Here is a 25,933-nt window from a genome sequence, read left to right on the forward strand (position 1 = left end):
CATATATATCTTTGCTGGTCATGGGTTATAGTTTTTACTCTCCATTAATAGCTACTAGACCTGATCCTCCACTGATTTGCACCTTGTGCCATCATTTACCTGTGCAAAATTAGTACAACTTGCGTGTAAAATGGGCTAGCACTTTACATCTACATTGCATACATTTTGCACAGATGTAAATAGGTACAGAAGATGCAAAACAGTAGATAATAAGGTCTGACATCCATTAGAATATTTTCACTGTCTAGTGTTTTTATCTACAAACAGATACACATTAATATTTAAAATATCTTTAACACACATTCTTCAACTATGAACCTGTTCTGAGATTAGCGACAATTCTTCACTATGTCCCAGATCCTCAGCTAGTGTAAACTGGTGTAGCTCCATTGACTTAAAAAGAAATGTCAGTTTATACCAGCTGAGGAGAAGCAATTTCTCATTTCCATTACAAATGGTGAGTATGCCAGATGATATGTGCATATGGATGAAACTGAAAACAAAATACAGGCAGATCTTCCTCTTGTGAATTTTCCATGGATGCCAGAACACAGGGAATTTTTGCTTATAGTCTTCCTAATATCCCTTCTTAATGCATGACCTAGTCATTGAGCCACTCTCCCTGTACTCATATTCTCAAAAGATATTTGCTAATTTTCCAGCACGTTTCCAAGTTGGTAACTCTATCCAATATCCATATGCCAAGCACCAGTCTGCAGCAGCTGGTTGAAGAACAGTTTAATCTCTTTCAGGCAGCTTAAAATCCATGGCTTATAACTATATAAAGGTACAGACAGGCAAGATGTCAGGAAAACGTTAACTTCAAGGCAAATGGGATGTCAGATGCCACCAAGGACTCCTCAAGTTTCCAGGACACACTCCAAGGAAATCCCTTGTTTGTTTGATGTCATTCCATGCACAGAGCATATTGGCACCAGTGTACTGTATGTGAAATATGAACCATTTCCAAGGCTTCTCCTTGAAATAGTACTTTTCCTCGGGCTGATGTTAATGTACTATATTATATGAGATGATTTCCAAGTTAATCATGAAAAATGTACATAGTCAGGCAGCAAATCGCCAAAGACCACACAAGGACTCAAGAGAGTCAACGTTCATGTGGGAGGCCAAGTTATCCCAATACTTCACTTGATTCCGTGCTTCTTCTAATTATTACATTTGAGGTGTGTGTAGAGGGTGGGTTTCACTCGATATATCTCCTCTCTTGATCTCCTATGTGGCTTTTCACTGAGTGCTGGGAACATAAAAATTGCCCTACCCCAGACCATAGCAGCTGTCAATCTGTTCCAGTGTCCTGTGTCTGTTGGTGGCCCCATACCAGTTGCTTCAGAAGAAGGTGCAAGAATTCCCATAACTGACACATCTGGAACACGCTACCCTTAGGGATAGTTTTCCCCAGTCAACTAGCGATTGGCTTATTCCCTGAAGTATTAGGATTGTTACCAGTCTTTTTGCCTACATTTCTCATAGATTTTGTGTATAGTTCACCATAGCTAAAAGTTAGCTCCTTATTTTTCCATTTGAGGCCTCTCCTCTTCCTTTCTCTAGTACCATAGGTAAAGTCACCAACTTCCCTGGCTTTCAGGCTCATACTCCAGGAGTCATTTTTGACACACATCATTTTCCTCAGACACCTAAACTATACACAAATCTTGCTGCTTCCTCCTCTACGACATTTTGACAATCTGAGTCTTCTTTATCTTTCCAAAAACCTCATCCCTGAATGCCATGGTTATGGCCCAGCTTGATTACTGCAAATCCCCTAGCTTTGGCCTCCTGCCACCTAATTTGTCTCTCCAGTCCATCCAAAATGCATCTGCTGAAATATGCTTTCTTCTTGTTAAATTAAATGTGTGACTCTCCTCTTTGAACCTCTCCACTGGCTCCCCCATTCATTGCATTAAATTTAAATTCTAGCGCTTACTTTTAAGGCTCTGCATAACATCATCCTTATCCAACCTTGTCTCTTACCCAACAGTGATGCCAATCTTGAAGTCCCCTTCATCTATTTCTTTCATAAACATCACCATGCCCATTTTTCAGGACACCCTATTCTGGTCTGGCAAGCTATGACCCTCTCCTCGTTTAAATCCCTCTTGAAAAATTACGGCTACATCTTTGAAATCCAGAAGAAGAATGAGCCGCCAGCACGTACACATGCCTAAACTAAGTAACTGTCTGAGCATTTTGCTACAACTAACAGCTTTCCTCTCTTCTCAATTATTTGCCACCTCCACTTGGTAAACGGCAGCTAAAAACTTCAGATTTTAAGCTCTTTGGGGTGACGTTCATGTCTGTGTCATCTGTACAGTGCTGAGCACTACAAAGTAGTACATTTAATAATGAATTAATAACAAATTAGAAATAGATTTCTGGATTATTCTTTTAAACTGGATGTTTCCCTAAGTTCTTATAGAATTATGATTTCCATTTCAACTGAAGATTTCAAACTTCCTTTTATTTCCCTTTTTAAACTCTCTCTCAGGCACAGGTTCACTATTGCTCCCTTCGGTTTGCAGTCAGTCTATTCCTTCCGCAGTTTCACTCTAATTCACATTTCTTTCTGATGACCATCTTAAATCTTGCCGAGAATATGGAAGACAACCTAAGAATAAAAAAGAACAAAATATCTCAGGGAGTCAAGTTTGTTTCCATCACATCCAACCCTTTTAACAAGCCCGCAGTCCTCAGTTAGTCTGCATGAACTTTTGTGTAGATTTATCTCTGGTGGTGGAGTGAAATGAAGTGTACACACACACACACTTCTAGCCCAGACCCACTGGATTCTGGGAAGAGTTGGGTGCGGGCAGTGAGATGGAAGCTGTAGAGGTGACTGGCATCCCAACTACACAAGTTTGGGGCGACTAAATTGGAGATTAACTTTTATATGTGGACTCTGAAGTGGCAATTCCTCCCCACTCTCATATGGATGCCCCAAATATTGAATAGAATAACTGAGCAGAAATTCTATGACTTTTAAGATGGTATGGTTACAACTGCAAACATTTGTTAAGAGTCAGATGCTGAACCAGATGATTCTGATGCAATCGGCATTACATCATATATTATATCACGGTGATATCTTGCAACATCTGGCACCTAGGTGAAGTAACAGAGAAAAACAATACACAGATCCAAGGCAGAGCAGCAGTTTTTCAGCTCACCATCTATGCATTTCTGGGGGAACTATAATTTTAACTGGACAGTAGTATTGTGCATGGTAGGCTATATGATTTCATAGATACTAAGGTTTGGTTTTAAGAAGAAGTTAAATGTTAATTTTTTTAACTTGTTGATGTAAAATGGGCTGCTATGTAATTGTTTAATGTTATTGTGTGCTATTTTTTACATAGCACATTCTGTACTAGTTGTTTTCACAGTACTGAATTGTAGTTGAATGGATAGTGACTATCCCTTTAGGATCTTCCCAAAAATCAATAGAACAGAGCAAATACTGCAAAAGAATTTCTACTCATATTTGCTCCAGTTAAAAATGTATTCCCTTCACTAGTGCTCAAACCCCTTGTCCTTGCTTTCTATGGATCTGATCCAAAGCCCACTGACATAAATAGGAGTCCAAGTATATACATGGGGAACAAACATTTGAAAAGAGCTCTTCAATTTAGCAGACAGAAAGTTGAAGCTAGACAAATTCATACTGGAAATAAGGCATAATGTTTTAACAGTGAGAGTAATTAACTGTTGGAAGAAATTTACAAAGGACTGTGTTGGATTATCCATCATTGGCAATTTTTAAAATCAAGATTGGACATTTTTTCTAATATATGCTGTGGTTCAAGCAGAAATTAATTTGGGGAAATCCTATGGCCTGTGTTATGCAGAGGGTCAGAACTGATGATCACAGTGTGTCCCCTTCTGGCTTTATAATCTAGTCACATGTGATTAGGTCCATTGAAATCAATGGGATTACCCAGGAACAAAATAAGGAGGGTTTGTCCAATGGGGCAATCCAGTGAGTAACACCTGAATTAGGATTGAATTCTACCCTAAATTATACTTGTGCCTCAGGGTAAAAGTTGGCTCTAACTAAATATTGCCTCACTTATATAATATCCTTATTTTGGAATTGTAACTCAGTTCAACTGTTGTTTAAATGGAATCATAGTAATGGCAATATTCCAAACTCTGTATCTATATTTTATGTCATGTGACAGTTTGTCAATGATCCTATAGTCAGTTCAAGAAGATTAAATGATTCTGAGTCATCCTTTCTTGTGACTGGCTGACAGGTAAACTACCTTCAGCAAGATTTTCCTTGACAATAGTCTGTCTAGGGCTAATTAGCTGCACTTTGGTCTGGAAGTACTAATTCTCTTCCACACTGTCTAATTAAATCTGTAGCTGCTCATAAAAGTATTATCACAGCAGAGATTTCCTCTGAGCAACCCCACTGGGACTTTGGCAGTGACCTTAGCCAAGTTGTCAGTTGAACTCAGGATGCATATGACGCAACTCAGGAGAAATCACATTCATCGTTGCTTATGGAGACTTACTTGCCTAGGGTAAAAGTCAGGAGGAATGCATCTTCATGCAGTTACTTGACAATAAAGCCCTGGCTACCTCTTAAGAAGAGAGAGAAAAGCAGCAAATACAGCCATCATAGGACAGGCAGGAACTTGTTAGTAGGTCTTTGCACGTGGAAGCAAGTGAGTGTTTAAAGCCAATATAAATAGCTGTCCCAGGTCCAGTAGATACATCTGATAATACAAGAGCCAAAGAGAAAAAAAGAAGGCATTGGAGGTGCAGTATCTCTTGGCACAGTGACTGAATTCAGTCTCAGCATTTTGTCCTGTTACAAATCAAAATAAATTTAACCAGCTGCCTCCTCTATAGCAAATCTTCAACAGTATTGCAGCCAAAAGCTATACAAATTAAATAAGTTAAGCAACCTGACTAGTTCCAGAAGCAGTGTTCTCCGACCTGTGAAAGAGAAGCGGTCATTTCATCCTAGGATTTCCAACCATCATGGTTTCAACCATGTATTTTTCAGATGCTGATTTTGGTGGCACTGCTGGCTGAAGAAATGAGAATCATGTTTTTTTTAATTGTTTTAAAAAATAAATTTTAGAAAGTCAATGGGCCAACTTCTGCTGTCTTTTATACCTGCACCACTCACTGTCACTTATGACTTTTGCTCAGACTTCAACCTGTTTCTATTTAACTTCTGATTTTCATAAAGCTTATAAAAAAAGTGTTGTGAAATCTCTGGGTTCTTTTTATACATCAGATTACAAATTGTATGAGACAGTTTACAGCTCACACAATAGCAATACCAAACAATACACTCAAAACCAATTACCTACCTATCTAGGAAGCACCCAGACATTGTAGTATCTAATCCCTTTCTGCTCATCTCCATTATTGCTATCATGAGTTCCAGGGGAGGATACTCTAAATCTACCTGTGGGTTCTCAAGCAAAGGGATGACAAGATTGACGGGTACCAATTCTTGCCCCTGCCTGGCCCCCAACATTACTCAAGCAGTGAATAGGGACTATTAAAGATCTGCAATGGGTTGAGGGAGAATTCCCCCAATGTAGGAACAGGAAAGGAACTTTATATGTGGGCCTACATTGCCCACTTTGCAGATCCCAGGGTAGGGGACAAGCTGAGTGAAGGCTCAGTTTACGAGTGGGGATTCTGACAGGCTTTGGGCTGTGGACTAGCTCACAAGCAGCCTAGGTAAGGCTGCTGCGAATTACAGCAACAACCCAGCTACTCTAATTTATTCTTGTGGCCACATCAGCCCCCAGGCTAGCTACCCCAGAATCCAGGCCGTGGAAAGGTTTTAAACCACCTTTCTTCTTCAATCCCCAAGATGGCATCTTCCATGCTGCATTTCCTGTGAGGCACAGCACAGAATCTGTCCTGGGGAGTGGGACAAATTAGCACCTAAAATCACCGCTCATCCTTCACTGTATTCCTTTTTATTTTAATTAGGTAACATGCAGGATCAGAACCGAAGCAGTGAACGAATACAAAATAGTAGTTCATGGCATGCTGAAGATGGCTTTAGATTGTACCTTGTTTTAAACTGTCAGTTTTTATGCTGTTTTATTTCATACAAAGTGATTTGTTTTAAAAAAAAAAAAAAAAAAAAAAAAAAAAGATTTGTAGTGCAAAACTCTCCTCCCAGTCACAGGGCCGTTCCAAAGAAGCTAGGGTGACCATATTTCCCAAAGGGGAAACGGGACACTGCATAGGGCTACCTCGAGCCCCTGCCACCCCACACAAGGCTGGGGCTGGAGTCGCTGCTTTTCTGAGCCCTGCCTGCCCCCACATGAGCCCTGCATCCCCCCTGCACAGGGCTGGGATCACTGCTCCTCCATATCCCCCACCCACCCACACGTTCCTCCACACCCCACTTTTTTGGCAAAAGTGGGCATTTGCAACTGGCAAGAGCAAACTGGACAAATGCCCAATTTTTCCAAAAAAAGTCGGAACAACTGGGACAGGGCTTAAAGAAGAGACTGTCCCGGCCAAAACAGGACATATGGTCACCCTAGAAAAAGCACAATGTATGTGGGCCAAATTTGGCCCACAATCTTTTTTTCCAGCCATTATCACCTGTCAATTCCAGTGACCAAAGTTTACTGTTTTACACCAATATTGGGGTTAATGTCTTTACACTGGTGTAAGTCAAATCAAAATGGGAATAATGCCAGCAATAATGGACCAGTAGGGGAGGAACAGTCATAAGGAAAGCAGAATTTGGCACATCATATGTGATTAGAAGCTTCAGATATATGAACTTGCAGTACTTGGTCATTTTTCTACATAACTGTGGGATAGGCTGGTACACTGAAGTGTAAAATTCAAGGTAATCTGCAGTATTAAAACCTACGTATCTGCTGTAACTGTGAGCCTGTGTACTTGTCTTTCCTTTTGATGTGGTTAAGGGCTTTAAAGTTGTGCCTTGTGACTAACTAGGTCTTTAAAGCATTACTCAATTGGAAACAGGCCTGGCATTGCAAAGTGAGTTTTCATTTGCAAATCTCAGTCCAATTGAAGCGGATTATGCTTTCTTGGGATAAACAGACATCAAACAGAGTTTAGGAACAGCCCTAGTGCCCTTCTGAAAAAAAGCAAATTGAGAGCTCTTACCTCCCAGCAAACCGTAAAAAAAAAGCTGTGGCAACAGAAATTGCAAATTACAAATGCTGTGGTAAGACTTCAAGTGAAAGTATTCATGATTAGGCATTTTTCTTAGGTTTAAAAGGTGGTCATTTTTTGGTCAGTGATGAGAAAACATTGAATTACTCCAGTTTTCAGGGGGGAGGGTGGAAACGGGGAAAGAAGGAGAGGTCATGTTAAAAAAAAAAAAACTGATTGATAATTGATCTAGATGATAAATTTTAGGACATGTGCAGGCCAGTTATAATAAAAATGTTAATGTGGATCTCCCAGAGAAAAATCAGTTTCCAACAACAGGTGAAACTTGTCATATTTAGTTCAGACTCCAACTAAAGTGAATTCATTTATTTAGCCACTTTACTTCAAATATATATGGACATCCGTTTATGTAATGAATCACTCTTGCACTTCTAATTGAATTTTGTGAGACTGAGGATACTACTTTTATGAAATCATATTTTTAGCCTTAATAGTCATTCTGATGCATTAATATTTTCATTCTGTTTCAGATTAATTGTAAACAGAACGGTTACTAAATTCCAAATACTTAAATAAATAAGGGCACTTCGGCTTGCAGCCATTCCACCTGGAACTATTATTTTACAAGTTAAGCAGAGTAGAGATTGATTATTCAGGTGAGAGAGATCCAAGTTCTGCAAAATGTGAGGTTGATTCCGTAAGGGACACTTTTCTACATTGGTACTGAACCAATGGCTCAGCAGAGTCTTTAGGGAGCACTACCTTTGAGATGAGATGCATGGTCATTAAAGGTCCCATATTAGCTGTTGTCCCTCTAAAATGAGTCTAACAGTCTTACTCCAATTAGGTGCCCAGGTTGCAGAAACTTCCACCACACACGGCATCATTTAGCACCCTTTGTAGCTCCATCAGCAGAAAGAAGAGTTAGATGGGCACATCCTCTTGTAATTCAGATCTGGGGTGCACTGTGTACCTGGGATACACTGCCCATACTGTACCTGGGGCATTCTGGGGGTTTGTCTACACACTAAAAGCTGGGTATGGGCTAGCCTACGTGAGCTAGCTTCAATCCAGCTAGTGTGGGTAACAATCATAATTAAGACAATGCCGCATGGGATTCAGCACAGGCTAGTGAGCCAAGCACATACCCAGGGTCTGTGTTGGGCTGTACTATCTGCACTGAAGCCTGTGCTACACTTCTTCACTACTACTATTACCCATTTCAATTGGATAGGCTAGTTCATGCACAGTGTCACACTGTCCGGAGTGGCTCACCACCAAGCGTGCAACCTCAGGGCAGACTGTCAAAAGCAGGGCAGACACCCCAAACTGGTGGCATGTTCTATAATTAGATTTCACTAACCCAGCATCAAATGTGAAATCCTAGATCACTGTAACAGTGTTACCATGGACTCACAGACTGGAGTGCCCAAGGGGACTGTCTATCTTGCCACGCGCCGCATGCTGGACTTAGTGATAAGTGGTCACTTACACACACAAAAAATATTCAGGTTGATTCCAGTCCCAGAGACCAGTCACTTAACCCAGATCAATTTGTACCTTAACCCAGATCTCACACCACAGACAACACCTGTAGCCAATCCTGTAATAAAAACTAACTAAACTGAAGGCTTATTAACTAGGAAAAAAATCTAAGTTATTTACAGGTTAAAGCAAGCATGTATCTACGATGAATTTCAATCTGTGATTTAAAAAGTGAGATGTAATCTGTCAACACTGAATGGCTTTTTAGGGCTAATCCCAGGTTGACCCTCAGGAATCTTTGCTTTTTTATGTTTCTTAGCTCCAGCCCTTTGAGAGAGTCTAAACAGCAAAGAGATGAAAAATCTTCATGTCAGCTATTTTTACTTCCCTCTTCTAACATCCAAACTGATGGGACAAGGCCTTCTGAATGTACTTCTCCATAGGGGATGGGGCAATTAAAGCTTTTGTCCTAGGATGGCCCACTTAATTTTTGATAGTCCTCCTGGCTGGGCTGGGGTGGGGGAGAGAGCCACTCTTCCTGTCTGAGTTCACAAGTTCAGAGCAAGCATTTTTACAGTTATAAAACAAAAACATTTTACCCTATAGAATGGAATACAGACATTACTAGTGAGTAATGCATACAGCGACTTACAAGCATTTCATAGAGTCTAAACACCAAATAGTCTTATAAGAATGTAACACCTATTTTGAACAAAACTAGCATATAGGCAAGCTGGTTTGGTTTCCAGCTAGAAGTTTGTCAGTTCTTAGTTACCGCCTACAGCCTTGACAAGAGCTGGCGCTTGATTACCAGCATCACACACAGCTTTTGCTGTATAAACATGCTCTGTCTGAGGTCACACTGCCCATGCAGGACCTGTTCTGCAGGTAAATCAGAAAGTGTCTTTCTTCAGTGCTACTATCTGGTGTCCTTCAGGAGCATGAGACATTAAGAACAATTAATGACTAAAAACTTTATAAAAAGATCCCAGAGCTATGTTTGTTTTACCTCTTTTACTATCATAAGATTGTTAACTCCAGTGCCCTGCCAAATTCCAGTTTGAACAACAAAAGTTGCCTATTCTTCCTTCAGATTCAACTGGATGCAGTCAATATCTTCACTTCTGGCTCAAGGCCTAGATCCTGCAAAAAGATCTGCTCATGGAGATGCCTACATTTTCATGAAGTTCTTATGAGGTCAATGGGACTTCTGTCCTTATGCATCCTTGCATCTGTGTGATCTTTTTGCAGGACTGGAGTGTTCGATTGTTGTGTAATATAGCTGTGCACTATCTTCTAGCTTCGGAAGTGGTTACATTTAATTGTTAGGTCAATTGATCCCTATGTAATGAGTCTGAACTTTCTGCTGAAGTCAATGGGACTAGCACCCAGATTTTCTCCTGCAACTCAATTGCATGGACATAAAATGTGTGTACAAGTTTACAGGTGTAAACTATACCACAAATAAGAGGCTGCCTTTACGAATATTTGGCCATTTAAGCAGAAAAAATACCGTGGTTATGAGAGTCACTGCAGTTTCATAGATGTTCAAATCAGAATTTAATCGGAGTTTGTTTTTACTTTTTTAAAATTTGTGCGTGTGAATTGGATGCTCATGAAAGCCAGCACCAAGCCAGGTACAGAAGGTGCTGTATGAGCTAGCCTGCAAGATCTGCCAGTGCACATGCCTCAATCCTGACTTTCAACATTCTACAGTTATCCCATTCTTGGGCTCCTCCTATACAGAGGTTGCCCATCAAGCCAGCTTGTGCAGAAATATGTACCAGGGACAAATCTCAATTAAATACTAAAAGTTTAGGTGTTTTGGTACTAAACTAAACATTCAAATAAAACAGATATTTGGCTGCAGCTACATCTGCTTATCAGACGCAGGGCCTCCTGATCAAACAAGTCGTAAATATGAAATTTGTTCAGTAGCCTATCTTAATAAATATCTGGCCGATGTCTTATGATCCAGGTTTTCTATCCATGCAGACACTATACTTGTTTTTTTTCTGTGCTTCAGTTATATGCTTGCCTGACATTATGTTTGATGCGGAAGATTAAAGGAAGACAGGTATTTCAAAGTCTCTAGATGTTGCTAAAGGTGTCTGCACATCAACTGCCCCATGGCAAAGAGAGAAAGCCACCATTACAAAAAAAACAATAGGATACTATTCAATCAGGCACCAGTCCAGCAAAATAATTAAGCATGTGCTTAACTTTAAACCTTTGAATTTTTCTTTTTAAATAAAACCTAAATTTTTGTTCTACACATGTATTTCATTTTAATAAATCCATTCAGAGTCCTGTACATATATTTAAATGCCAGTATTATCAAGACCCACCAAGGTTTTCAAAGAATGGCTGAAAACGTAAAAAAAAAAAAAAAAGGGCAAAGTAGTGGTCTCGTTTTGATTGGTGCTGGGTACCTGCAATTCCTAATGAATTCAGTTAATAGAAGCCATTCAGTGGCAAAAAGTATTCAGGACAAGATTCAGGACGGAATATTTTTGCCCATATTTAGCATGCACATTTGCCTGGAGATTTTATTGGGGGCAGGTGAGGAAGCGGCTTTCCTCTGAAACAGCTAATGGTGGCCACCAGGAGAGGCACAAAAATAGATATGATGGACTAATTATCTGTTCCAACGTGGAAAATCTTATCTTCCTTTATAAAATTTATGGAGACCTACAGGGCTCAATAGTCTCCCCATATTAATGCTGTTTTATACTGCTCTTCAGGCACAAAGCTCCCCTAAAGCAGCCTAACCATCCATGGAAGTTGTCCTCTGGCAACACAGTGAAATGCTGGTTAACCAAGTAAATGGCAGGGGGGGGTTCACCAAATAAATGTTGAACCCAGAGTCAGAAAGGGAGTTATAATAAACATTCATTAGAAAAGAAAGTTTGTAGAGCATCAGTTTGAATAATCAGGATTTGGGACAAGGACATCTTGTAATAAAGGCATTTGACTAGGACTTTGGAGCACTGGGTTTATTTCCTTACTCTGTCACAGTCTTTCCAGGTCATCTTTGGCAAGTTACTTAGTCACTTTGTGCCTCCATTCCCCACCTGTAAAATAGACAAACTTTTGTTTGTCTCGACTATTTAGATTGTAAACTGTCTTCCATGTGTATTGATAGCATCTAGCACAATGACTCTCAAATGGGAGCCCTGCTTTAAATACATAAATGCAATTAGTTATACGTGGAGCTGGCAACAGCACCTATAGGCAAGGATGACTAGCATCTTCCATTATTGGACCCAATTTTCAGTTGATTTATAACTTTGCCAAAAGTTAACTGTCAATGCTGAAGTTTTCCATGCCCAGTGTTTGCGAGTCTGAATGTTTGGAGACATTTCAATTAAAATGGTTCAGCCATTTCTAAAGTGACAAAATAAAGTTTTGTCCACGTTAAAAATGTTGTGCACCCATTTTGTTAAGTACGTTGAAAATGGCAACATTTTCTGTGAAAATGTTTGGAAGAAATGAACATCTTCCCTTCCCCAGTGTTCCTAATTTAAGGAATTTTGTTTTTTCAATAAAAACTGAATTATTTTCATTTTCGGAAACCAACACTTGTTTGGTTGGGGGTTTCAGTTTTTCATTGAAAAAACTGACCATTTTGACCCCAAAAATGTCCATTAGAGGGGAAAAAGGGCCAATTTTGGTCAGCATCAGTTTTGACTGAAAATGTTTGACCAGTTTTGATAATAAGCTGTATAAGTGGCCCAAATGAAAGGTTGTAAAGGGCAACTTAAAATTCTCACATTTCCCAACTTCTGGGTGCTTGACTTTGTACCCCTAATTTTTTTCTTACACATATAAATAAAAACACTATAACTATAGAGTTTGTATATACACATACATGCATGCACACACACTTCCCAATGCCACATCATTATGCATTCCTTATGTGCCACGTTTTACAGAAAACTATTTTTGTAGTATTTAAGACAATTTATCAAGATATCAATTTGAACTGTTTTTCCTTATCCTGTAAAAGTAGGCCAACCTGCGCCCTGACCTAGAAAAAGGACGCAAAAAAAAAAAAAAAGGAATAACTATGCCTGCTAGGACAGGCAATGTCCTGCTCCTGTCTTCTGCTCTGTCTACACAAAACTGTTCAGAAACCTTCAGTTATTAAACTACATGGTAGTGTTTATTTACATGATCTTCCCACCACTTTTACTGACCCATATACCACAGAATTTACAATATCAGTTTCTTCTCTGCCAAGGAGAGGGAAGAGATCTGTCCACCCAGAGATCCTTCTTGGTTCTGGATCCACTAGCGCCCCCGATCCCTTTTGCCTCTAGTGCCTTCTTCTGTGCCCTGTGTTAATGGGATAATTAGCTATTTAGCCCTCCCCAGCCTAATCTGCTAATTAGGCACAATCATATCCATCCCAGGGCAATTAATTGATGTTTAAGTGATTAGAGTGCTGTCTCTGTTGTTGGTTCCCCCTTTGACCTCACGCCGGTCCCTGTTTTTCATTAGTTGTCCCCTGAAATTGCTTGAGCCCTAGGTTCAGTAGCTCGTCCCCTTAGGCTGGGGGACCTTTAGCTGCGGCAGGCTTGCACTCACCCACCTGCCCCTGGAATTCAATAGGTGTTGGTTCCCAGCAATCTGTCATACCTGAACATAACCATTTTACATGATTGGGGCTTTAGATACCATGATGCTAACCACAGCTCCCAGGGGGAGACCATACGTTTCTGGGTTTGCATCATAACCTTATTCCTCATTGGAAAAGAAAGTAACGTGTCTGTTTTTGAGGCACATATTTAAAATGATGCTGTGGGTGTCCCTTGACTCCATTCTACCCTGCTTATTTACCAGCAAAGTAACAAAGAAGTCCAGAGGGACTGCAGATCTCAGAGTTTCTGTGATCATACCTTTGTCCACCTTCTCCCCAGAAATGGTTAATCTTTAATGGATTCATTTAAATGAGAAAATATTGCTGCAGCTCAGACTAGAAGTCCTTACACTTCAAACCAAGCATCCAAATTCTTTGCAGAATGACTGAATACTAAATGGCTTAACTTTTCCTCAAATGGGGGCCCCCTCTCAAAAAAGAGATTCTGACAGCTGCAGGTTACACAGATGTCTAAATCACACACTGAAAGCACCTTGCTATTATAGATGTTTTGTACAGACCCATAGCTCTTGTTAAATGATTAAAAGGAATGAAGCACTTAATCATGTAGAAACCCTGACAGGAGTCTTAGCCTAGGACTAATATCCTGACCCAGCATTTTACAATAGGATGGAGTTCTTTGGTTAATACATTTGGTGTGGGCAGGTGACTGGGGAGATTAGTAGTCTAGCGAGGATCCATGTACAGTGGCCAATGTTAGTAAATTAGTAGTAAGACGCAGATTATTATGCTTCTCTGCCATGAATTAAAGCCAAAAGACTTGCAGTGGCAAAGCAGACAAACAATCTGGTAACTAATTTCAGTTAATGCCTAAGGAATTATTTTGCTACTGTATTCAAAGTAGCTTCTTTTAGTTTAAGCTCCAAATATTTTGTAGCTATTTTTCATCATCACAAAGTAAATTGTAAATCTAGTTAAGACTATGATTTATTAATGCAAAGCATCAGCTTTAAAGAGCAATCATTTTCTGCAATGCAGTCAAATTAGTCTCTTGTACAAGCTTTCACAATACATTCTACAGTTGGTTACAGTGTGTGTCTGCCAAATATACATCATAGTTGTAGCTTACAATGGTCAGGTAGAAGGTATATTAGAGAGGCCTCTAGAGGGATGTAACAGTCCCATTACAGAGAGAATTATGAAGCACAGATTAACAATGTTCCAGGGTAGGATCTGATATTTTTAAAATACTGTAGGAGGAGAGCTCTGTCCTGAGATAGAATTTGAAGAACCTAAACCAATTAGAGGCAGGGCAGCTAGTCCCGATGAAGGGCATATCCCCACTATGGAGAGATAGGTGCAGGGAGGATGCAGAAAGTAGTCTAGTATTCAAAGACCTGAGGAAGCAGAAGAGATAATAGGAAGAGATGAAGCCAGAGAGGTAAAGCAAGAGGAAAGGCAATGTAAGATTTTAAAAAACAGGAGGCCAATGGACTGGAAAGATGAATAAATAGGCTCTGGTAATTTTAAAAAATGGAATGTAAATTTTTGTATATATTTAAAGATAAAGATTAAAACCAGATATTTATAACATATTAATAACTACACCTGCATTATTAGAGCTAGAGCTGGGTAAATTATTTCCCACAAATATTATTTGAATAGTTACTTGATATATTTATGCCCCTTCGTGTTTGCTTTCTGCAAACATTCAAGGTAACAAATTTTGCTGCCACAAATTTTCAAGGAAATAAAAAATTTCAAAGCTGCATGTGAGTATGCAAAGGCAACTCCACATGACTTATGAGGAGAGGCTGAGGGAACTGGGACTGTTTAGTCTGCGGAAGAGAAGAATTAGGGGGGATTTGATAGCTTCTTTCAACTACCTGAAAGGGGGTTCCATAGAGGATGGATCTAGACCGTTCTCAGTGGTAGCAGATGACAGGACAAGGAGTAATGGTCTCAAGTTGCAGTGGGGGAGGTTTAGGTTGGATATTAGGAAAAACTTTTTCACTAGGAGGGTGGTGAAGCACTGGAATGCGTTATCTAGGGAGGTGGTGGAATCTCCTTCCTTTGAGGTTTTTGAGGTCAGGCTTGACAAAGCCCTAGCTGGGATGATTTAGTTGGGGATTGGTCCTGCTTTGAGCAGGGGGTTGGACTAGATGACCTCCCGAGGTCCCTTCCAACCCTGATATTCTATGATTCTATGAACTGAATTTTAAGTTTGTACATGCGAGCATACGGGCCAGAAATGCATGCAAACTACTGCAGTCAAGGGACAGAAATACCATGCGACTTCTCTGCCCTATCATAACTAAGGAAATATTTTTATCAATAGTTAGAATAAAAGATTCAATTCTGATATTCATGGTCAAGACTTTTTCAAGTAGAAAACAAAGGTAAGTAAGTTATTCATTACTAATTATTCACTAAGCTCTCATTAGATTTCCATAATATTCTAAGCTTCAGCAAGACAGACCTACTCCTCTTTGTGTCACTGTCCTATTGGCTTTATTGCAATAGTATGAGTAAAATGTTGCCAGGAGCAAGTCCTGTCTGTGTGAGGTAACATTTGCTGACTCATTACTTTTTCAACCAATAGGAATACTATATGCAAGTTATTTGAAGAGGAAGACAAGGTAGTTGGGTAAATGAGAGGATGGTAAGTAGAAAGGAACTAAGGTGGGGGAGAAGTGATTTGTCTTTGGTGCTACATTCCACTACCTAACAATGAGTTGTTCATAGGGCAGCAGCAGAGGGAGAAGAGAAGGAAGAGGAAGGAATGATTAACTGAGTAAGGAAAAGGAGAAGGGTACATTGCAGTTCCACAAACCTTTTCATTTTTTACTGGCCCCAGCTAGTAATATATGTGCATCTATTGGACAAAATTTAATTGCTGGTCTAACTATTCAATTCATTTCACCACAGAGGAACTGGACTCAATACATTTCTGAAATTTGATGGAATGTGAATATCTATAGCAAGAGTCATAGATTCACTGATTTTAAAGCCAGAAGGGAAAATTATCTAATTTGACCTCCTGTATCATACATGCCACAGAATTTCACCAATAGATTCCTGCAACAGAGGGAATTCTTCACTACTGCCTAAGGGAGCACTATCAAAGCCTAAGAACTTGTGACTAAGCTAGAGCATCGTGGTCTTTCAATTATGGACCCCCCTCTCCCAAAAAAGAATGTTTCATTAAATGTTGCTTAGAAACTCAAAATACTACCATTGCTTTTTGTAAAAAGTTGCTGAAAGATATCTGTGTAGCTTTAGCCTATCGGCAGTTGATATAAAGCTGACAGATTTAAAAATAAAGGCCACATTGCAAACACTTATACATGTGCTTCACTTTATTCTCACTTAGTAAGTAAACACACATTTGCAGAATCAGGGCCTTAAACCTTATAACCCCATGGAGTAAGTAAATAGGCATTAAGCATTTATTAGTTATGGCATGAGCCAAAAAAGTATAAGGAGCCAAAGAAGCAAACATTATGTGTGGTTAGTTTTGTTTTGAAAATAGGCCATGCGCAGTTAAAATGGGGCCACTGTTTTCGATAGCAGGTGTCACTCGGTAGTTGTGTTGTTTCTTTTTAGAGTAGACTTTTCTGCCTGGTGCATAGTCCAGTTAATGGTAATAACCTCAATCATGTCAAAATACCCTGTTTTGTTTGCGGGGATTTCTTGACCTTCCTTAATGGCACACATTCTGAGATGGAGTTCTTCAGCTTTGAGGTTCTCTTTGTGCTATTATCTCACCTCTTGCTCTGCTCAGATTTTTTTTCAGGTCCTCCGTTGCTTTGAGTGAGAAATAAAACCTGTTAATTTAAGTTTTCAAACAGCCTTTCATGTTGAGCTTCATGTGGCAGCTTTTGACCAGATGGGAAACTGAACTGGGGCTAAAAAGCCAGCTGTTGAGGCCTGTACCTGTGCATTCTACAGGTGTCAGGTTGCAGACTGTGTCAGTCACAGCTCTCCTTTGCTTTCTTCCTGCTGCCTCAAAAGGGAACAACTGATGTTCAACAAGCCACATCAAACATTGCAGGTGAGTCTCCCCAAGCCACTCACTTTGATAGCTTTCTCTTCTGACTTTGTTCCCTGGCTCTGTATCCCCTTGACTGTTCCTTTTATGTGTGCGCACACAAGCAATTTTGCTTTCTGCCTGGTGACCCAGCTAGTCCTGTTCTTGTGTAAGCACACAAACCATGAAAAGGAAACAAAGGAAAAATAAAATGTAAGATTTTACTTAACAAGTGAGAGTTTTAAATGCTACAAAAATCACTGAAATCTACATGTTCAACTCTGTTCCCATTGAAATCAGTGAAAGCATTGTCAGGGGCTTCGATGAGAGCAGAACTGGGCCAGTTGCTACCATCAGGACCGGCTCTAGGCACGAGCAAAGCAAGCACATGCTTGGGGCAGCACAATTCCAGGGGGGCGGCATCATTCCGGCCTCCTTTTTTTTTTTTGGCTTGGGCAATTGCGCTCTCGGAGCTTGGGACAGCAAAAAACCTAGAGCCGGCCTTGGCTACCATCTGCTGCCACTTGCTTTTCCCCATTAATGTCAAACAATACTAGAGAAAGGCGCTATGTATGCACAGAATGGAGGAAGGTGCCAATCAACCTGGGTGGAAAGAACAATTTTAAAAGCATCTCTATGCACTTAATTCAGGTACTTTCCTGAAGCTGTACAAACACACGGCTCTGATCCTTTCCATTCTTACACAGAGAGGAAGCAAACAAAGCTGTGGAGCCCATATAGAAACAGCAATGGCAGCATGCCCTAATGGACATTGTTTGTAGAAGCATTAGTGAATTGCTGATATCCTGTATGTGGTACCATGAACAATGAGCTCCCAAAAGCCACCCCGGCTGCTTGTCATGCCTCCTTCACTGAGGAAGCAACACTTATCAGTAGGACTTCATAAGAGAGGGAAAGGACAGTGAATCATATTCTGCACGTGAAACAAATAAATGGCAATTTCCAACCCTACTCCATATCTTGCAGGGGATCTCAGAACTAACACTAAAAAAAAAATTAATGTTCATTCCAGTTCAAAAATGGTATTTCACAACCCTGGCATACTTGCATTCCCAGATCATTTGAATAGTCAAGCTTGACTAGAAAAATAATTTTTTTTAAAAAAGGGAATGTTAAAGAGAAAACTTACTAAGAGTAATTTTGGAATGATATATTTGACAGTGAAAATTCACACTGCATAGAGGAGATCCAGTGTATATGACATGTGGTTCTGTTTCTAATTCATGGTTGGAGGGCTTACAGAAGTAATCAGCATGAATTTAAAATTCTGAGGAATGTATACTTGCCACAAACTATTCATGTAGGGGAGCATTTTTTGAAAATTATTTCCAAATCATTTTGAATAAACTCAATAGTTTAGCAACCTACGCATGGACAGAAAAGACAACACTCAAATTACTCATGACATAATTCCCTCAGCTCTTCCCCTGAGATTCAGAATCATTTCCCCCTCCCCCCATTTCCTTCCACCCTGCTTGTAGATGGAAGTCTTCATGGCTAGCTGAGGCACTGTGATAGCTCTCAAATGGGAAGATGAACTCAAATCCCATATGCATGTGTATGCCCTGTATGTGCATCTTAGTTTCTCTTTCTGGATATCTCCTTATGTATGTGGAAATCTAATCTACAGTACACATTGTCATGTATAAACAAAGAGTCTTCTTTTCAGTGCAATATGGCACTTAATGCTACGCTGAGGGTGACACTCACAGAAGGGCCACAAAAACATTGTGGTCTTTCTGGCAGCTGGCTCCTTTGTGTAGTTTGCAGCTGGAAACTCCCTTGATGTGCTATGTCTCCTATCTGCCCACTGCATATATCGCCCCCCCCCCCCCATCACTTCTGTGGCGCATGCTTTAAAGACAACCTAGACAGTTATATTTTCCATATCATCTTAACTGTTGTCTACATATGCATTTTACTTGTCCAGGTTTTTAATAAGGTCATTCAAAACCATAGTATCTAAGCAATTTCCATGAAAAGCAACCATGTATAGAATTGTCCTTCCAAGCCCTTCTATGTCACAAGACTGGTAGATTTGATGCAAAGCCTAAAAAGTAAGGGATAGTTAAAATCACTTAAAACAATGCTGGAATCTCAGAGTGATAGAAAAATTATTTAGAGCTGATCACATTATCAAACTTAAATTTTTCAATAAAAAGATGGACGATTTTTTTTGCAAAGTTTTTTGGAAAATAATTGTATTTAACCAAAAAAGGGATAAATTTGTGTGGAAAGATTTCCCTGTTTTCAACCAGCTCTAAGAGTTTTTAAAATAAAAAAAAAGTCTTAAGTACCAGCTTTTCTCATGGTTGAGGCACTGCTATTTTAATGTTCAACGTTGTATACTGTTTCCCCTCAGATGTTCAACCCAATATCCAATGGTTCTCCATTTTTGCATGGTGATGAACCTATTCTGAAATTCACCAATGAAAGAATCTGATTGGTCAACCATAGTAATACAGCCACAGCTTGGAATGATTGAAGTTAAATACATGAGGGTGTGGGGGAGTTGTCCACAAAAGAGTGGATATTGGAGGATAAGAGAACACTGTTACTAAGAAACATTATAAACACAAAGACAACATTCTATTGTGTTCATTGTGACATTAATCCCACCACAACTCAGACTGGTGACAGCAACCTACTTGCCTCTAGGTGAGGTGAGATTAGACAGTCTCACTTTATACTTTAATCCAGGAGCAATTCTCTGGTTGTTTACCTCAAACATGGCCACACCCACACAGAGTCCATTTTCCCTTCAGTGTTGTAGAGTTTTCTACCTTTTCCCCAAGTCTCATCATCATCATATTCTCATTACGCCTCTGGCATTTAGGGCAGCAACAAAGCTCCTCCACTCCTGTCTGTTTCTGGCAAGTCTTTCAATGGTTCCCCAGCTGTGCCCCAGGTTTTTCAGCTCAGCTTCCATAGCTCTTTGCCATGTTGTTTTTGGGCGGCCTCTTTTTCCCCCCCCACTTACTTTCAGGTGTCCATCTTATTGTTATTCTGGTGATGGAGTCAGTTTCCATTCGAAGCACATGGCCAGTCCATCTCCAGCGCCTCTTGGCAATGATGTGGTCATATCCTCTTGGCTGCACTGTGTCAACAGACCTTGTTTGAGATTGTTCTGGGCCAAAAGATGTGGAGGATTTTTCTGAGGCAGGTTGTATGGAATGAAGACAGTTTGGACATTTAATATACATGCTTGGCATGTCATGCATCCCTTTAATTATCCCTGTAATGTCTACTCTGCATTTCGGTGTGGATATTTATTATATGGATTTGGGTATCTCCCAAAGGCCCCACTGGACTAATAACTATCCCATCAGATACAGATATATGTAAAATGGACATCATGATGCTTTGAGATCTACAGATAAAAAGTGCTAGATAAGTGTGAGGTAGTACTATTACTCCTACCTTAAGGAGCTCACAGTCATTGGGCAAGTGACAATCTGCCCTTTACGTTCAGGCAAAGGAGTAAGGTGCGTAAGACGCCCCCCCTACTCCACTGAACAAGGCACAACCTGGGTGAGCAGCCACTACTTCCTCTCCTGGGCTGGTGGATGGGGAATATGTTGGTCTGCTCCTGGGGCAATAAACCTATGTGGAGCCCCTTTACTCAGGGAAGATTATATACAGTTACATGTAGCCTTAAGTTAACCACTCCATTGTGGGTGGTGGCATTGTATCCATTTCCACAGTCGTGTGGAAAACTGAAACTTTTTGCTGAGTAGCAATATCCTTTTGGAGACAGCTGGTGTCACTAACAAAAAAAAAAAAAAAGATTCAAAACCCATTTGAATGGGAGGGAAAAATGTTATTTGAATAAAAATCCTGGGGAGCAGCTCTATAGGCTTAACTATAGGTTTAGGCAACTATGAGGACCGGCAACAGCTGACAGAGCTGTCTCATCACAGCTAGACCACAAGTGCAGTGTAGAAAAGCAGGGAGGGAGTTGGCGCTATTAGAGACATGACTATTCCTTAAAAGCTGTTCTTTTAATTTTCATAACATTTCTACAAAATTATTTTGAGGCCAGAAATTTACCCTGAATTTCAGGGAAGTTGCTGAATTGCTGTGTACAGGCAAAATATGCTAGAAAATGTAAAATAAAGGTTAAGACCCATTTGGCTCACTATATTTAAAACTAATGAACTAGTCCTCATAACAGACAGCTTGTTAAAACAATGTTGTATATCTGAGCCATTCCCCCTTTTAACACTGTAAAATGTTCCATAACATAGTAGATCAGAACAAGATACACAGTTCAGGCAGCAGTGCTTTGTTTTGTTGGTTACATGCAATAATCTATTTACAAACCCAAACTCCCATGAAAGGCCATGCTTTGCTTGTAAAGTTCACATCAAGCCTGCACAGCAATCAACAACGAGGCTAATTTAAACACAGCAGTGGCTGAAATCACCCTCACTAGGTGTGTTTCCCTCATATGGGATGACACAGGTGCAGCAGTGCTCCTTGTAAATTTGAAGGCTGGAGAACAAGATCTCTGGAGCCTGTGAAAGCTAAGCCTCTTGATGCCTGCCAGTGTTCCCTAGTGAGAGCTTTGCAGCCAGGGTCACATGCTGGCCATGAGACAAGTAGCGAGATAAGCTACTGCTTCACATTCTGATGTCAGTTCTGACAGTGGCAGAGATAGGTGTTTTGTCTTTGTTGAGAGCTGGAGATCAGGAAGACAAAATGGTGTGGGAGAGGGATTTAGGCTCACATCCTGAGAGGCTGTAACACTAATTAAGTATTCTACTAAAATGGTTCAGAGGATAGAAACTGACCGATATGGACATGTGCTCCCTCATCTGAATTTAGTGGATTTTAGTTCAGCTTTTTATCATCACAAAATAAAAGCAATGTACCAGTAGTAACTGTTGCTGTTACAGTGGGTACACTTTAAAAAAAAATGCTCATATAAAAAAAAATGTGTCAGTCTGGAAAGTGACAAAGTAATAGAAGAATATTAGCTACTTCTCAATTATACATGCTGATGAATGTTAAGGTTGAAATAGAAAACATGAGCATTTAGAAGAAGGTTACAAATCACCATAGTAAGGGAAGGTAGACAAGAATTCAAGTATCACAGTACTCTAAACACACACCTATCACATTCTAACACCAACAATCTTAACTCCATCTGCAGCGCCTGCCCAGCCATTATCTAAAAACCTGAAGCCTTCTTATAACTCAAGCTACATCTTATACATTTCAAATATGGACGGTGAACCCAATACGTTCCCCATACCATATTCTAGTTCACGCAGCTATTATGGGCCAAAGCTACCAATGTTTTTCTTTTACCCCCTATACAGAACAAAGCTCTATTTTCCCCTGTTTTTAGCTTCCCACTATGGTCAAGAGACTATACACATCACATTTTCCATATACAGCCCAGAAACACTGTTACCTCATCCAGTATTCTGATAAGAGGGGGAGGGAGGGCATCCCCGGCATCAAGCTTCACTTCAACTCCTGAAAATTCCATAATATCTTTCTATAAGTTTAAAAACAAACTGACCAACATTCTTTAAACTCGGCAGAAAGATTTTCCTTTTGCATTCAGACTAAGCCTGGCAATTTTCAGACTAAACCAATATTCTTATCTGAAGTTAGAGAGAAATAACATGAGCGCACGCACACAGGGCTTGTATTGGGGCTTGACTGTAATGTTAGGCCCCAGTCCTGCAAACTCCTCTATGCTTAGCTTTACTCATGTGAGTATCACACTGAAATCAACAGGACTACTCACGTGAGTAAAGTTAAGCAGGTACATAAGTCTTTGTAGGATCAGGACTTTAATTATGATGGTATGACTATAGCTCCATTGTAAACAATACCTGTTAAAGCACTGTTTATATATTCACCAATTACTTTTCCTAACAACTTAAAAATCACAAACACACACACGGCCAGATTTTTGCCACTTTCAGTCACATTTGAATTCAGTGGCACTTCTTGCAGAGTAAGATACTACTCAGGATAAGCAGGGGCTGGAAAAATAAAATCAAGTCCATAATTAGTTTAGGAAAAACCAAAATACAGAACAAGTTATGAGTATTTTTTAATTAATTCAAAATATTTATAACTATGTATTGAATATCCGCCAGGTATATTAAGAAACTTTTCTTGCTTGCTTGCTTATGATGATTTGAGTAGTGTCTTGTCTGGTCAGGAGCAAAATTTGGGAACCACACCAAGGAAAGCATCAATTACAGTTTAATAGCATAAGTGACCTAGAATGAATAGTGAAAGGGAGAGGAGCAGCAAGTGTGGGAACCAAAAACTGACTGACAATCAGGTGATGACTGTGGTTCACTGGGCATCTGGGAGGCTGCCAATTGCTGTTAAAGCGTGATACCACATAGCCTGGTTCAGGCCAAGGTTGTTTCGAGGTGTTACAGTGTCATGGTGTTACTATGGAAAGGTTACTGGAATGTTATACAAAGTAACGTGACTGAGGCAGAGAGAGGGAGGGAGACTGACACAGGATACCTTCCACTTAGGACTAGAAAACACAAGGTAAACTCTGACATGTCTGTCTCCCTGGGCAGGATTAAAGGTAGAAATGCATGTGACAAATCAGGCAGAAGTCCTGTGATAACTGGACTTAGGCTTTTGGGGGAGGGGGAAAATCATTCTGAAATACAAAGACTGCAGCAAGCACTTGGTCCATTCTCAGGTCACCTCACTGGCTTACTGTATAACGGTTAGCCCTCTGAGTTATACAAAACATGAAACTCCCAGTAATGCAGCTGTGATCACAGAGAATTCCATTATTCATCTAGGAGCTCTGAGAAGGAAGCAAAACAGCTCATTACATTGCTTTGAAAACTTTTGTTATTGAGACTCAGCCATGTTTTCTCATCAAAATTTCCACAAAAGGGCTGCAGTCCGATCAGAAACAAAAATGTTTTTGATTACTTTTCAGCTGAAAGAAATTTTGTATTTTAAAATGTCATGTATTTTACTGTAAAATGGTCCTATTTTTCCCCACTCAGAAATGTTTGAAGAACAAACATGAAATGTCACAGATTCTTCATGAAATTGGGTTATTTTTGAAAGTAGGAAATTAACTGTAAAAATTAATTTGAGATGTGCTAACTTTTTTTTAAATTTTATTTTCTGCTCATGTCTAAAAGTTAAACACTTACTTGCATTATACCAGGTAACTAGAAATGCATTTATATTAGATCAGTGGAACCTGTTGATGGAACAAAGGAACTGCTACGTGTCTGGCTACATAACAGTGCAATTAACATAGCAAAAGTCGAAGAGCACCTGACATAGGTGGTATGGTTAATAAAGAATCATCAGTACAGGTGTCTCTGTCTTTTTCAGCGAAATATGAGATTTATATCTTGAATTCAGCCAAGCACAAACTCCAGCCTCAGTTATGTCTATTAAAAAAACCTTTTAACATCATAAAAATGTAGGAAAGGGGTAATGGGGCCTTGGATCAGGCACTATGGTCTCAATTCACCAAAGTATTTAAACATGTGCTTAAGTCCATCCCTATTCAGCCCACCACTTAAGTACATGTTTAATTGAAAGCAACTCACCTTAAGCTTTTACCTAAAGTAAACACATGCTTAAGCACTGGGCTAAATAGGGGTGGACTATTGAATCAGGGCCATGACACAATTCTGAAGTGCCTGGGGAAAGAATCCACCCCACAGGGCAAGGATAAAGGCTGTGAACCTCAGCATTCACTTCTGGGCACCACAAATCCTGAGATCTGTGCCCTTACCTCTACCTCTTTTCTCTTCTAAATCTAAACTTTAGAGCTCACGGGTTTAAACAATTGGGTTGGAACACTAGGGAAGTTCCAGAAGACTGGAAGAAAGCTAGTGTTCTGCCAATATTTAAAAAGGGCAAATGGGATGACCCAGGTAATTTATAGACTGGTCAGTCTGACATCCAGCCCAGCAGCTGATACATGACTTGATTAATAAAACAATTAAGGGAGGGTAATATCAACATGGGTTTATGGAAAATAGATTGTCAGACTAACTGATGAGATTACAAATTTGGTTGATGAATGTAGTAGCACTGACATAAAATACTTTGTTTGATAAAGGTAATAATGACAGACAGACCTGGTACTGCATTAAAAATTAGAATACAAAATTAACCTGGCATACATTAAATGGATTAAAACTGGTTAATTGATGGGTCTCAAACTGTAAATGGGGAATCATCAAGTGGGGTCCTGCAGGGATTGTTCTTGGCCTTACACTTTTTAACAGTTGTATCAATGAGCTGGGAGAAAACAAAAGCACTGATAAAATGTGCAGACTACACAAAAATTAAGGGAGTAGTAAATAATAAAGAGGATAGCTCACTGATACTGAGCTATCTGGATCACTTGGTAAACTGGGTGCAAGCAAACAAACATCCATTTTCATACAGCTAAATGTAGATCTATAACCTAGGAACAAAGAAAGTAGACCACATTTATGTATAGGGGACTATCCGGGGAAGCAATGATTCTGAAAAAGATCTGGGGGTCAGGGTGGATAATCAGCTGAACATGAATTTTAATATGATGCTATGGGCAAAAAAGAGCTAAAGTGATCTTTGGACCCATAAACTGGAGAATCTCAAGTGAAAGTAGAAATGTTATTTAA

General features: G+C 39.8%; 1 long non-coding RNA gene across 4 annotated transcripts in view; it reads right to left on the reverse strand.

The window, feature by feature from the left end:
- Window positions 1-226: 226 nt before the first annotated feature.
- Window positions 227-25,933, reverse strand: part of LOC122466019 — a 46,454-nt gene continuing 20,747 nt past the window's right edge. The window contains exons 1-4 of one of the 4 annotated variants that reach the window (XR_006291213.1): window positions 12,860-13,364; window positions 11,649-11,714; window positions 4,536-4,739; window positions 227-2,626 (exon numbers count right to left, since the gene is read on the reverse strand). This is a non-coding gene — a long non-coding RNA (uncharacterized LOC122466019). Of the gene's footprint in view, window positions 2,627-4,535; window positions 4,740-11,648; window positions 11,715-12,859; window positions 13,365-16,587; window positions 17,438-25,933 lie in introns of those variants that run through there. The other 3 variants (XR_006291216.1, XR_006291215.1, XR_006291214.1) reach the window with 3 other exon arrangements.

This window comes from Chelonia mydas, chromosome 5, assembly GCF_015237465.2.
Source record: "Chelonia mydas isolate rCheMyd1 chromosome 5, rCheMyd1.pri.v2, whole genome shotgun sequence".
NCBI classification, from domain to species: domain Eukaryota; kingdom Metazoa; phylum Chordata; order Testudines; family Cheloniidae; genus Chelonia; species Chelonia mydas.